Consider the following 15,477-nt stretch of genomic DNA (forward strand, 5'->3'; position numbering starts at 1 on the left):
ATAAAGTAATCCCGTTTCTGTCAGTGCTAATAACACAACATTATTCCCCCAAACCGGGGTCCAAATTAAATGTGAGGCATGTTCAGTTTGTAGTCATTTTATGTTATACATAACATGTTTTGGTGCATGTTTGACATTGTTACAAGCGTAAGTGTCTCTTGGTTTTTGGAAATGATAGATTCACACACAAGACTGACATTTAGAAACAGTAGCCGAATCAAAAGATTCGATTTTGAAGGTACAGCAACTGATATTAAAGCCAGAGAGAAGGAGCTTCATGGGTTCTCTGGATTAGATAGTTATCTGACTACAGAACAATATTATTTCCTTCAAAGACGAATGCAAAGAATAGTTGGCATTTTCCAACTCTCACTTAGTATGTGAACTACATTTTCTTTCCCTGAGATTCTCTAACGTGTTATTTAGTTATTATTTTTATTTTTTATTGCAGATTCCTAAAAGTGTGAGAGGCTGGCTCAGGAATAGCAGGGCAAGCAGCCTCGGAGACAGAGCGACCACGTTCACGTTCCTTTATGGTCAGAAAGTCAAAAAGAGAGAGCGACATGACCGAGGCAAAGACAGGAGACCTATGATGCATCTCAATTTCCAACCCGATACATTTGTAGAGTTCTCTCCTTCTGCACCGGTCTCTGACCAGAAGCAACAATAAGAGAAAAACAAACCAAATTGAGAGCCCGTAAATCTTTTATTTTTTGATAGGTTATTACCCATTTATCATTTAGCTTCTTTTGTCTCTGCAAAGCTTTGCTTCTCGATGTACTAACTCAGCTTCCGCTATGCGGCTTTACCATGGCAGCTGTTGGCTCGCTCACCTCGAATGCCCCCCACGCCCCGAGTCCCAACCCGCTCCCCTGCCACTCCTCCCCAACCCCCACTCCTAAAGCACGGCAGGGTGTGGTCAGAGACCGGGCCGGGACCAGCTTCGAAGCAACACAATCTGCCCCCGACTACACCCCACACACACCATCCCACCAGACAGGAGAGCAGGACAGGAAGCCAACCATGTCCCTCTCCAGTCCGCACTCCCATCCAAATCAATCAGGTGGATGCAGTTGCAGAATCTTTCACACACTCATTGACTCAGAGCCATCATCGCAGAAGGAACCGTCCAGATCCAGCATCACATGGAGTTTCCATGGAAACAACATATTCATTCCACTCTCTGACTCCATATTTTGCAGGTTTCAAACGGACTGAAAAACAGAACATGGGCATCTGTATGAGTGAGGTTCATTTATAATGTAAATCCCCCATACACCCTCCATCCCTGACTGGGACAGGACTGGGAGTTCCAGGACCGAGAGAGGTTGGGGACAGGTTCACTTTACTTCATTACTTCACTCACCTGCACTCTCTCTCTCTCCCTACCATACCATCATGTGTTGTTACTGGCATCCCATCTGTTCCTCTCTGGCCACACCCCTCCCCTCCACAGACCCATCCCCCGCAGGTGTCAGCCGCTGGTCATTGACTGTGTTGAGCGCCATGTCACAGCTTAGGGTGGGGCATCTCTCAGTCGGTGCGTGTGGTGTGCATGCTTGCCCTGTCTCCTCCTTGGCTTGCCCCCTCCCGCTTGGCTCAGGGGGCTGGCTTATGCCCCTGTCGCCTGGCCTTTTTTGTTTCAGTTAACCCCCATGGCCTGTTACACTTCTTAACCAGTTAGTTTATTTGTCACCTTTTGGGTTCTGTGCCTGTGGATCATCTACTAGCTGTTCCTTATTTTGTTGCTGTTTGACTGTTCGTCGTCTCTGAAAGCATGTTCACCTACCTGTGTTTATAACAGTGAGTGTATCCCTCAGAGTAACTCCTCCAGCTCAAATCTCATTACCGGAAGAGAAGAAAATGTGGGATTCCAAAACGTCTGTTTCTGAATGATATCATGCATACAGTAAAACATTTCATTTGTCCATTTGTTATAATATATGTATGTATGTAATGTTGTTGGCTGACATTGTACGTGTTTGAAAAGTGTGTTGAAGGCAAGCGGTCGTTAGCTTCCACTAGCCTCATCCTGTGGATACATGCTGCGGTGTTTCACGTCTCCACTGTATATCCAACAGACAGACAGTGTCCCCCGGAAGAGAACTTGAAGATGATTTTAAAATGTTCATGTAATTTGCATGGGCCACTTACTACTGAATGTGGAAGTATTGTATACTGTGATCCACACACCTTCTCCACAATGATGTGACTGAATATGAAACGAGACAGACTTCCTATTGGGCCTTAACTGGGTTGATCCTAGCTACCACTTAATCTAAAAACAAGTTCAAGTTTTATTGTCACATGCACAAGTACAGTGAAATGCTTAACTTGCATGCTCTACCCAACAGTGCAGTAATCAGGGGGAGTAAGATACCATTATATTATCTGTGGTATGTTGAATAGGTCGAGACATCTCGTTTTTTTATAAAGGTGGTGAAGGTAAATTAATCACAATGTCTACAGAGATGATGATGATGTCCACTGTTTCCCTTTCTTGAATGCACATAACATTTTAATTTTGTAATGATTTTTTAACAGTGTTCGGTCGAAGAGATTGGAGCTTTTTAATTTGTAGCTAGTTTCTAGCTAGAAAACTGTTGCACCTGAATTACAAACCACTTGATGATGAAACCAGTTGTTTGATCTGCCTGAAGTCACTGAAGATAAAGTAATGAAAAACCCAAATATTGTTTTGTGTAATGAAGCAATTAGTGATGTCATTAGCCTCCTGTGTGTCCCAAAAGGCACCCTATTCCCTATATAGTGCACTACTTTTGATCAGGCTCTGGTCAAAATTTCACTATGTAGGGAATAGGGTGCCATTTGGGACTCAGCCTTAGGAGTGTTTTGAAACTTTTTTTTATTCCAGTATTATTACTCAAGCAACATTTCAAAGAGCAGCAACTGAAATTGTATCAATGCAAACCATGTATATTATCACCAGAACCACAAATGAACAGTGATCCATCACCATGTGGAGTCCCAGTTACTTGACATAATATAAAACATTTACATTTTACATTTTAGTCATTTAGCAGACGCTCTTATCCAGAGCGACTTACAGGAGCAATTAGGGTTAGGTGCCTTGCTCAAGGGCACATTTACGTCATTTAGCAGACGCTCTTATCCAGAGCGACTCACCAATTGGTGCGTTCACCCTATAGCCAGTGGGATAACCACTTTACAAGACAAGCAGCGCAAATCTGTATGTTTTGTGGCCGAGAACCAGATCAGGTCAAAGTTTCATTTTGCTATTCCCATCCGCCCAGCTCTTATTTTGACTAGTGTAGATATTGACTTGGCAGTTGTTTTGTTTGTTTGTGAGAAGTGAGAAGGCAAAACAGATTTTCATGCAGACCATCAGAAGGTGCATCTCTGTACTGACAGACAGACAGACAGAGACACAGACATACCCACTCAGAAGAGAGCCAGTATAGAGGAGAATCTGCCTAACTCTCGACTGAGACCAACCCAGACCTCCATCCAGGCCTCAGTGCACCGTGCCACAGCGCACCTGTACAGAAGAAAATGGCTTGTTGAAATTAGAGAGAATATATATAAATAAATAAATATGGATTAAACTAAGACAAAAAAAAGGAAATAAAAAGTATATTTTCAAGGTTAACTATTAAAGGCCTTACCGTTACTTTTTTTTCTCTGCTTTGCTAAGACTTTTTTTGTTTGTTTGTAAAGTCCGCCAAATGGTGTGTTTTGCACTTTTGTTTGTGTTCCATTTGGTATATGCTTGTGTTTCAGAGCACTGAATACTTTGTATTGTGTTAACTGTGCCAATAAAATACATGTCGGAAAAAATAACAAATTACTATTTTTCTTCATTGTGTGAGTGGTCTGAGTTAGCAGGCTTACAGTGAAACATACACTGAGTGTACAAAACATTAGGAACCCCTGCTCTTTCCATGACAGCCTGACCATGTGAAAGCTATGATCCCTTAATGATGTCACTTGTTAAATCCACTTCAATCAGTGTAGATGAAGGGAGGAGACAGGTTAAATAAGGATTTTTAAGCCTTTAGACAATTGAGACATGGATTGTCAATGTTTGAGATTCAGAGGGTGAATGGGCAAGACAAAGGATTTAAGTGAACAGGGTATGGTAGTAGGTGCCAGGCGCACCAGTTTCCCGTGTTTATCAAGAATGGTCCACCACCCAAAGGACATCCAGCCAACTTGACAACTGTGGGAAGCATTATACCATTATTCCTCCTCCAAACATTACAGTTGGCACTATGCATTGGGGCAGGTTGTGTTCTCCTGGCATCCGCCAAACCTAGATTCATCCATCGGACTGCCAGATAGATGGTCAAGCGTGATTTATCACTCCATAGTCTAATGGCGGCCAGCTTTACACCATTCCAGCCGACGCTTGGCATTGCGCATGGTGATCTTAGGCTTGTGTGCAGCTGCTCGGCCATGGTAACCCATTTCATGAAGCTCCCGACGAACAGCTCTTGTGCTGATGTTGCTTCCAGCAATGATTTTTAAGCACTTGGCAGTCCCATTCTGTGCGCTTTTGTGGCCTACCACTTTGCGGCTGGGCCGTTGTTGCTCCTAGATGTTTCCACTTCACAATAACAGCACTTACCGTTGACCCGGGCAACTCTAGCAGGGCAGAAATTTGACGAACTGACTTGTTGGAAAGGTGGCATCCTATGACGGTGCCACGTTGAAAGTCACTGAGCTCTTCAGTACTGGCCATTCTACTGCCAATGTTGGAGATTGCATGGCTGTGTGCTCGATTTCATACACCTGTCAGCAACGGATGTGGCTGAAATAGCAGAATCCACTAATTTGAAGGGGTGTCCACATACGCTACATGGCCAAAAGTATGTTTCGTTGCTATGTTCCTGAACAGATTTCACTTGGTTTCCTAAATGAAGCACTGGGTAGTTGCAGGAACAAGGTTGGAGAGCTCATGGCATACGGAGTTTGGGCGGAATATCACCTGTCTGGCAGCGAGTGCATGCTCCTCAAACAGTGGTTGATGTGTGGAGTGAAATAAGTGTTATTATATTTATTTCTCAGCTGCTCATATTAAGCACATGCTCCGCTATAAAACCGAAGTAGCCTACAAAAGGGACCGGCGGGAAAAGCGCCTGGCCTCCATTCCCTATTTGAGTGCATACAGATGACATGTCTTTTTTCCCCTGCCCCTGTTCCTGCCCATTTCATAATGGGCCATTCTAAATCAAAAATAATTTTACATATTAGTAAAGACAAGATTAAATTGAGAATAGTCTGATGGGTGAACATATGACCACTTGATTGTCTTCCAAGATAGCGTAGCAGTGCGGCCGTGTTCTCTTGTGTGTCCATGTAAATAGCCTGTTTTTTTGTATTTTGTATTTTATTTTACGTATATATTTCCCTATCACACTATTCATCCTTCTACTAAATATACTTTCCTGCAACCCACCTCACTCAATGTGGAACGCACGTTAACATCAGAAGTCTACTTCCTAAGTTTGAGTTATTCACTGTGTTAGCACACTCCGCCAACCCTGATGTTCTAGCAGTGTCTGCATCCTGGCTTAGGAAGGCCACCAAAAATTCTGGAATTTCCATCCCCAACTACAACATTTTCCGTCTAGATAGAACTGCCAAAGGAGGTGGAGTTGCAATCTACAGTAGAGATAGCCTGCAGAGCTCTATCATACTATCCAGGTCTGTGCCCAAACAGTTTGAGCTTCTACTTCTAAAAATCCACCTTTCCAGAAATAAGTCTCTCACTGTTGCCGCTTGCTACAGACCCCCCTCAGCCCCCAGCTGTGCCCTGGACACCATATGTGAATTGATTGCCCCCCATTTATCCTCAGAGTTTGTACTGCTTGGTGACCTAAATTGGGATATGCTTAATACCCCAGCCATCCTACAATCCAAGCTAGATGCCCTCAACCTCACGCAAATTATCAACGAACCTACCAGGTACAACCCTAAATCCGTAAACATGGGTACCCTCATAGATATCATCCTGACTAACATACCCTCTAAATACACCTCAGCTGTCTTCAACCAGGATCTCAGCGATCACTGCCTTATTGCCTGCGTCCGTAACGGGTCCGCGGTCAAACGACCACCCCTCATCACTGTCAAACGCTCCCTAAAACACTTTAGCGAGGAGGCCTTCCTAATTGACCTGGCCCAGGTATCCTGGATGGATATAGATCTCATTCCGTCAGTAGAGGATGCCTGGTTGTTCCTTAAAAGTAATTTCCTCTCAATCTTAAATAAACATGCCCCATTCAAAAAATACAGAACTAAGAACCGATATAGCCCCTGGTTCTCCTCAGACTTGACTGCCCTTGACCAGCACAAAAACATCCTGTGGCGTACAGCATTAGCATCAAATAGCCCCCGCGATATGCAACTTTTCAGGGAAGTTAGGAACCAATATACACAAGCAGTCAGGAAAGCAAAGGCTAACTTTTTCAAACAGAAATTTGCATCCTGTAGCACTAACTCCAAAAAGTTTTGGGACACTGTAAAGTCCATGGAGAATAAGAGCACTTCCTCCCAGCTGCCCACTGCACTGAGGCTAGGAAACACTATCACCACCGATAAATCTACAATAATCGAGAATTTCAACAAGCATTTTGCTACAGCTGGCCAAGCTTTCCATCTGGCTACCACTAACCCGGCCACCAACTCTGCACCCTCTGCTGCAACTTGCCCATGCCCCCCCCGCTTCTCCTTCACACAAATTCAGACAGCTGATGTTTTGAAAGTGCTGCAAAATCTGGACCCCTACAAATCAGCTGGGCTAGACAATCTGGACCCTTTCTTTCTAAAACTAGCCGCCGAAATTGTCGCTACCCCTATTACTAGTCTGTTCAACCTCTCTTTCATAACGTCTGAGATCCCCAGAGATTGGAAAGCTGCCGCGGTCATCCCCCTCTTCAAAGGGGGTGACACTCTAGATCCAAATTGCTACAGACCTATATCCATCCTGCCCTGCCTTTCGAAAGTATTCGAAAGCCAAGTTAACAAACAGATCATCGACCATTTCGAATACCACCGTACCTTCTCCGCTATGCAATCCGGTTTACGAGCTGGTCACGGGTGCACTTCAGCCACGCTCAAGGTCCTAAACGATATTATAACCGCGATTGATAATAGACAGTACTGTGCAGCCGTCTTCATCGACCTGGCCAAGGCTTTCGACTCTGTCAACCACCGCATTCTTATTGGCAGACTAAATAGCCTTGGTTTCTCAAATGACTGCCTCGCCTGGTTCACCAACTACTTCTCAGATAGAGTTCAGTGTGTCAAATCGGAGGGCCTGTTGTCTGGACCTATGGCAGTCTCTATGGGGGTGCCACAGGGTTCAATTCTTGGGCCGACACTTTTCTCCGTGTATATCAATGATGTCGCTCTTGCTGCTGGTGACTCTCAGATCCACCTCTACGCAGACGACACCATTTTGTATACATCTGGCCCTTCATTGGACACTGTGTTAACAAACCTCCAAACGAGCTTCAATGCCATACAACAATCCTTCAGTAGCCTCCAACTGCTCTTAAACACTAGTAAAACTAAATGCATGCTTTTCAATCGAACGCTGCTGGCACCCGCCCACCCGACTAGAATCACCACTCTCGACGGGTCTGACCTAGAGTATGTGGACAACTACAAATACCTAGGTGTCTGGTTAGACTGTAAACTCAACTTCCAGACTCACATAAAGAATCTCCAATCCAAAGTTAAATCTAGAATCGGCTTCCTATTTCGCAACAAAGCCTCCTTCACTCATGCTGCCAAACATGCCCTCGTAAAACTGACTATCCTACCGATCCTTGACTTCGGCGATGTAATTTACAAAATAGCCTCCAACACTCTACTCAGCAAATTGGATGTAGTCTATCACAGTGCCATCCGTTTTGTCTCCAAAGCCCCATACACTACCCACCACTGTGACCTGTACGCTCTTGTTGGCTGGTCCTCACTACATGTTCGTCGTCAAACCCACTGGCTCCAGGCCATCTATAAATCACTGCTAGGCAAATCCCCGCCTTATCTTAGCTCATTGGTCACCATAGCAGCACCCACCCGTAGTCTGCGCTCCAGCAGGTATATCTCACTGGTCATTCCCAAAGCCAACACCTCCTTTGGCCGCCATTCCTTCCAGTTCTCTGCTGCCAATGACTGGAACGAATTGCAAAAATCTCTGAAGCTGGAGACTCTTATCTCCCTCAATAACTTTAAGCATCAGTTGTCAGAGCACCTTACCGATCACTGCACCTGTACACAGCCCATCTGAAATTAGCCCACCCAACTACCTCATCCCTATATTGTTATTTATTTTGCTCTTTTGCACCCCAGTATCTCTATTTGCACATAATCTCTTGCACATCTAGCATTCCAGTGTTAATACTATTGTAATTATTCTGCACTATAGCCTATTTATTGCCTTACCTCCATAACTTGCTACATTTGCACACACTGTATATATATTTTCTGTTTTATTTCTGACTTTATGTTTTTTACCCCATATGTAACTCTGTGTTGTTTTTATTGCACTACTTTGCTTTATCTTGGCCAGGTCGCAGTTGTAAATGAGAACCTGTTCTCAACTGGCTTACCTGGTTAAATAAAGGTGAAATAAAAAAATAAAAATAAATGGAGTTCAATGCGTCAAATCGGAGGGCCTGTTGTCTGGACCTATGGCAGTCTCTATGGGGGTGCCACAGGGTTCAATTCTTGGACTCTATTCTCTGTGTATATCAATGATGTTGCTCTTGCTGCTAGTGACTCTCAGATCCACCTCTACGCAGACGACACCATTTTGTATACATCTGGCCCTTCATTGGACACTGTTAACAAACCTCCAAATGAGCTTCAATGCCAAACAACACTCCTTCAGTAGCCTCCAATTGCTCCTCAACACTAGTAAAACTAAATGCATGCTCTTCAATCGAACACTGCTGGCACCCACCCACCCGACTAGAATCACTACTCTCGACGGGTCTGACCTAGAGTATGTGGACAACTACAAATACCTAGGTGTCTGGTTAGACTGTAAACTCTCCTTCCAGACTCACATTAAGAATCTCCAATGCAAAGTTAAATCTAGAATCGTCTTCCTATTTCGCAACAAAGCGTCCTTCATTCATGCTGCCAAACATGCCCTCGTAAAACTGACTATCCTACCGATCCTTGACTTCGGCGATGTCATTTACAAAATAGCCTCCAACACTCTACTTAGCAAATTGGATGTAGTCTATCACAGTGCCATCCGTTTTGTCACCAAAGCCCCATATACTACCCACCACTGTGACCTGTACGCTCTTGTTGGTTGGTCCTCACTACATATTCGTCGCCAAACCCACTGGCTCCAGGCCATCTATAAATCACTGCTAGGCAAATCCCTGCCTTATCTTAGCTCATTGGTCACCATAGCAACACCCACCCGCTAAGCCCTCCGACGAACCATCAAACAGGCAAAGAGTCAATACAGGACTAAGATTGAATCGTACTACACCGGCTCTGACGCTCGTCGGATGTGGCAGGGCTTGAAAACTATTACAGACTACAAAGGGAAGCACAGCCGCGAGCTGCTCAGTGACACAAGACTTCCAGACGAGCTAAACCACTTCTATGCTCGCTTCGAGGCAAGCAACACTGAAGCATGCATGAGAGCACCAGCTGTTCCGGATGACTATGTGATCACGCTCTCCGTAGCCGATGTGAGTAAGACTTTTAAGCAGGTCAACATTCACAAGGCCGCAGGGCCAGACGGATTACCAGGACGTGTACTCCGAGCATGTGCTGACCAACTGGCAAGTGTCTTCACTGACATTTTCAACATGTCCCTGACTGAGTCTGTAATACCAACATGTTTCAAGCAGACCACCATAGTCCCCGTGCCCAAAGACTCTAAGATAACCTGCCTAAATGACTACCGACCCGTAGCACTGACGTCTGTAGCCATGAAGTGCTTTGAAAGGCTGGTCATGGCTCACATCAACACCATTATCCCAGAAACCCTAGACCCACTCCAATTTGCATACCGCCCCAACAGATCCACAGATGATGCAATCTCTATTGCACGCCACACTGCCCTTTCCCACCTGGACAAGAGGAACACCTACGTGAGAACGCTATTCATTGACTACAGCTCAGCATTCAACACCATAGTGCCCTCAAAGCTCATCACTAAGCTAAGGATCCTGGGACTAAACACTTCCCTCTGCAACTGGATCCTGGACTTCCTGACGGGCCGCCCCCAGGTGGTAAGGGTAGGTAACAACACATCTGCCACACTGATCCTCAACACGGGGGCCCCTCAGGGGTGCGTGCTCAGTCCCCTCCTGTACTCCCTGTTCACCCATGACTGCACGGCCAAGCACCATCATTAAGTTTGCCGACGACACAACAGTGGTAGGCCTGATCACCGACAACGATGAGACAGCCTATAGGGAGGAGGTCAGAGACCTGGCCGTGTGGTGCCAGGAAAACAACCTCTCCCTCAACGTGACCAAGACAAAGGAGATGATTGTGGACTACAGGAAAAAAAAGAGTACTGAGCACGCCCCCATTCTCATCGACGGGGCTGTAGTGGAACAGGTTGAGAGCTTCAAGTTCCTTGGTGTCCACATCACCAACAAACTATCATGGTCCAAACACACCAAGACAGTTGTGAAGAGGGCACGACAAAGCCTATTCCCCCTCAGGAGACTGAAAAGATTTGGCATGGGCCCTCAGATCCTCAAAAAATTCTACAGCTGCACCATCGAGAGCATCCTGACTGGTTGCATCACCGCCTGGTATGGCAACTGCTTGGCCTCCAACCGCAAGGCACTACAGAGGGTAGTGCGTATGGCCCAGTACATCACTGGGACCAAGCTTCCTGCCATCCAGGACCTCTATACAAGGCGGTGTCTGAGGAAGGCCCTCAAAATTGTCAAAGACTCCAGCCACCCTAGTCATAGGGCGCACTCGCTCCGGAATGTGAAAAATATCCTCTCCATTTAATTCAGCTAAGTTCAATTATATTCTTCATACTATAAAATAAAATAATGTCCCGGGACTTATAAGCATATACAGTGGGGGAAAAAAGTATTTAGTCAGCCACCAATTGTGCAAGTTATCCCACTTAAAAAGATGAGAGAGGCCTGTAATTTTCATCATAGGTACACGTCAACTATGACAGACAAATTGAGAAAAAAAATCCAGAAAATCACATTGTAGGATTTTTTATGAATTTATTTGCAAATTATGGTGGAAAATAAGTATTTGGTCACCTACAAACAAGAAACAGTTTATGTTAATTAACTTATAATTACCATGAGACTAGCAGTCATTTGCATGACAATAACTGGCAGACAAAATGTAATGTCCCCCACAGCCCAAGCCCAACCCATTGGTTTCTAGGACCAATCAGAATGGCCATAATGTGTTCACATTCTAGAAATCGTTGGGGAGGGAGCCAAATCCAGACTCATCTTGGAGAAGAAAGGTCAGTTGGCCGGAGCGATGTGGATGGGAAGCCAGGCAAGGGGGTTAGCATCCCTGAGTGATGTCCAGTACAACCACAGGTCCACCATCCATCACAGACGATTGGTGAAACTCACATCACACACAGTCCACTGCGGGAGAAGGGGGAGGAGAGGAACTTGGTCAGACAACTGCTGTAGAGTGCCTCTCACCAGCACCATCTGGGAAAACAGAACCCACCAGTCACAAAGATTTGATAAACAATACATGCAGTACAAAGACTCACATACAATCAAATGTATTTATAAAGCCTTTTTAACATCAGTTGTCACATGCAAACTTTAAAATACTTGTGTATCAGCAAAGATAACATGAGAGATAGAGGAGAATGAGGACAGACAACCATGCTGTTACATACACTATCTACACTATATATACAAAAGTATGTGGACACCCCTTCAAATTAGTGGATTCTGCAATTTCAGCCACACCCGTTGCTGACAGGTGTATAAAATCGAGCACACGGCCATGCAATCTCCATAGACAAACATTGGTAGTAGAATGGCCTTACTGAAGAGCTCAGTGACTTTCAAAGTGGTACCGTCATAGGACGCCACCTTTCCAACAAGTCAGTTCGTCAAATTTCTGCCCTGCTAGAGTTGCCCCGGTCAACTGTAAGTGCTGTTATTGTGAAGTGGAAACGTCTAGGAGCTTCAACGGCTCAGCCGCAAAGTGGCAGACATATCAGTGTGGATGTCGGATCACCAACTCAAGCTGAACCTCGGCAAGACGGACCTGCTCTTCCTCCCGGGGAAGGACTGCCCGCTCCATGATCTCGCCATCACGGTTGACAACTCCATTGTGTCCTCCTCCCAGAGTGCAAAGAACCTTGGCGTGACCCTGGACAATACCCTGTCGTTCTCCGCTAACATCAAAGCTGTGACCCGATCCTGCAGGTTCATGCTCTACAACATTCGCAGAGTACGACCCTACCTTACACAGAAAGCGGCACAGGTCCTAATCCAGGCACTTGTCATCTCCCGTCTGGATTACTGCAACTCGCTGTTGGCTGGGCTCCCTGCCTGTGCCATTAAACCCCTTCAACTTATCCAGAACGCTGCAGCCCGTCTGGTGTTCAACCTTCCCAAGTTCTCTCATGTCACCCCGCTCCTCCGCACACTCCACTGGCTTCCAGTTGGCTTGCATCTACTACAAGACCATGATGCTTGCCTACGGAGCTGTGAGGGGAACGGCACCTCCTTATCTTCAGGCTCTGATCAGACCCTACACCCAAACGAGGGCACTACGTTCATCCACCTCTGGCCTGCTAGCTCCCCTACCTCTACGGAAGCACAGTTCCCGCTCAGCCCAGTCAAAGCTATTCGCGGCTCTGGCACCCCAATGGTGGAACAAGCTCCCCCACGACGCCAGGACAGCGGAGTCACTGACCACCTTCCGGAGACACTTGAAACCCTACCTCTTTAAGGAATACCTGGAATAGTATAAAGTAATCCTTCTTCCCCCACCCCCCATAAAAAAAAAAGGTGGTTGTCCCACTGGCTATCATAAATTGAATGCACCAATTTGCAAGTCGCTCTGGACTAGAGCATCTGCTAAATGATGTAAATGTAAATGTAATGGTTGGCCACACAAGCTCACAGAAAGGGACACATGCTGAAGTGCGTAAAAATCATCTGTCCTCGGTTGCAACACTTACTACAGAGTTCCAAACTGCCTCTGGAAGCAACGTCAGCACAAGAACTGTTCGTCGGGAGCTTCATGAAATGGGTTTCCATGGCCGAGCAGCCACACACAAGCCTAAGATCACCATGCGCAATGCCAAGCGTCGGCTGGAGTGGTGTAAAGGGAAATCTTAACGTTACAGCATACAATGACATTCTAGACGATTCTGTGCTTCCAACTTTGTGGCAACAGTTTGGGGAAGGCCCTTTCCTGTTTCAGCATGACAATGCCCCCGTGCACAAAGCGAGATCACTACAGAAATGGTTTGTCGAGATCGGTGTGGAAGAACTTGACTGTCCCGCACAGAGCCCTGACCTCAACCCCATCGAACACCTTTGGGATGAATTGGAACGCCGACTGCGAGTCAGGCCTAATGGCCCAACATCAGTGCCCGACCTCACTAATGCTTTTGTGGCTGAATGGAATCAAGTCCCCACAGCAATGTTCCAACATCTAGTGGAAAGCCTTCCCAGAAGAGTGGAGGCTGTTATAGCAGCAAAGGGGGGACCAACTCATTATTAATGCCCATGACTTTGGAATGAGATGTTTGACGAGCAGGTGCCCACATACCTTTGGTCATGTAGTGCATATGAGTGCATCCGACCACCTCTCTGCAGCTGAACAGAGAGAAAAGAAAACGAGACTACAAGCAGGGAGGAGGGATGGTCGGCCAATTTCAGGTCGGAGTCACTCTGGCCTGGGGCCTATCAATGCAGGTTACCATACCGGTTGGGGGGCCAAAACTGGCTGCTTCCTTCCTTCATCTGTAAGACATGCACTTTGAGCTAGTATTGTTTGTAATGACAATAAAAGGTGCCAGCATGAGCCTTTTGCCAGCTAGCTAGCTAGTAAGCTAAACAAAATGTATGTTGAAGTAGTTAAAGTGATAACATCGCTAACTAGGTTCGGTTGTATGAAAGATACTAACTAGCTCTCGAAAACCCTTCTCCGTGCGTAGGGTTGTCAGCGGTTACATTTGCCTAACTGTTGGCTCCATGCTGTGTTTTAACGTTTAGAAATGTCAATAATCATCACTTTCTAAACGGTTTTCGAAAAATATATGCTGATATGCCCCTTATCTTTCATATCAGCGAGAAAGAATCTTTCAAATAAAAACACACTTACTTTAGCAGTTTTGCACAGATCCACAAGCTGATGAACTACACTTCCAACCCAGTTATGCCTTTACACACAGGTGTTCGGAGCATGATATGTCTTCCGTCTGTCTTCCATAAACAAGTGATGTAACATGAAGATATGGCATTGTGGGAACACTAACCCTATGAAGGTGTGTATCAATTTAACCTTTTGTTTGAAAATTATTCCTCGCTGATATGAAAGATAAGGTCCTTATGCTTCCAAAACCGTACCGCAAGCGATGCGTGTTAGCTAATGTTCAGACAGAGCGTCTGAGCTCTTAACAAAACTCCCCCGTACAGAAGACGCCATCATCCAATGACTCTTATGCGTAATGTAATGGAACTGAGAGTCATGATCAAGAGCTAGATACTAACTAGCTATATCGATTAGTTACCGGAGTGTAACTCCAGTTCTATGAGTGGAGCGGAGCCCCATAGGGGAGCTCTGCTCCTAGTGGTTTACCCTCTGCCCTAAGGCAGCAGCAGCCTGAGACAAAATTATGCACACACCTACAGCCAATAGGAGTACAGGTGTCCCTATAAGAGGGGATGCCTCCCCTCAATCAGCCTCCCGAGATATTTTTCTTCAGCGAGACTAGAGAGGGTCGGCAGGGCCTTAAGTCCTATGGGGCTCCGCTCCACTCATAGAACTGGAGTTACACTCCGGTAACTAATCGTTCTATATCGTGGAGCTCCGCCCCATAGGGGAGCTCTGCTCCTAGTGGTTTAAGGCGGAGCGTAGCGCTCCAAAATGTACTCCCTGCCGAGCCTAACACTTCCCATCGAAACGAGAAAGTCAGGCCTAGCAATGGCTGCAACCGAGTCCCGCAGTACTGCAACTAAAAACCCCTACGGGCGTCACAATATACCGCATCATCGGTTAAAGACCCGCCCCACCTAGTCCAATGGCAATGCCAATGACTAGTGGGCAGATCACCAGAATAGAAGCCATACTACTCTGTACTAGCAGATAGATGTGCCTCAATATCCTGTGAAAACACTACCGACCACTAATGGAATGACACCAAGTGTCACTCTACATTGTAAACGCGGTAGACCGCCTCACTCACTCAATGGAATCCCAGAGATTAGTGGGCAGGAACAAAAACATGAGTCATACTAACTGAACAAGCAGATA

Source organism: Coregonus lavaretus (genome assembly GCF_964263955.1).
Source record: "Coregonus lavaretus genome assembly, chromosome: 4".
NCBI classification, from domain to species: domain Eukaryota; kingdom Metazoa; phylum Chordata; class Actinopteri; order Salmoniformes; family Salmonidae; genus Coregonus; species Coregonus lavaretus.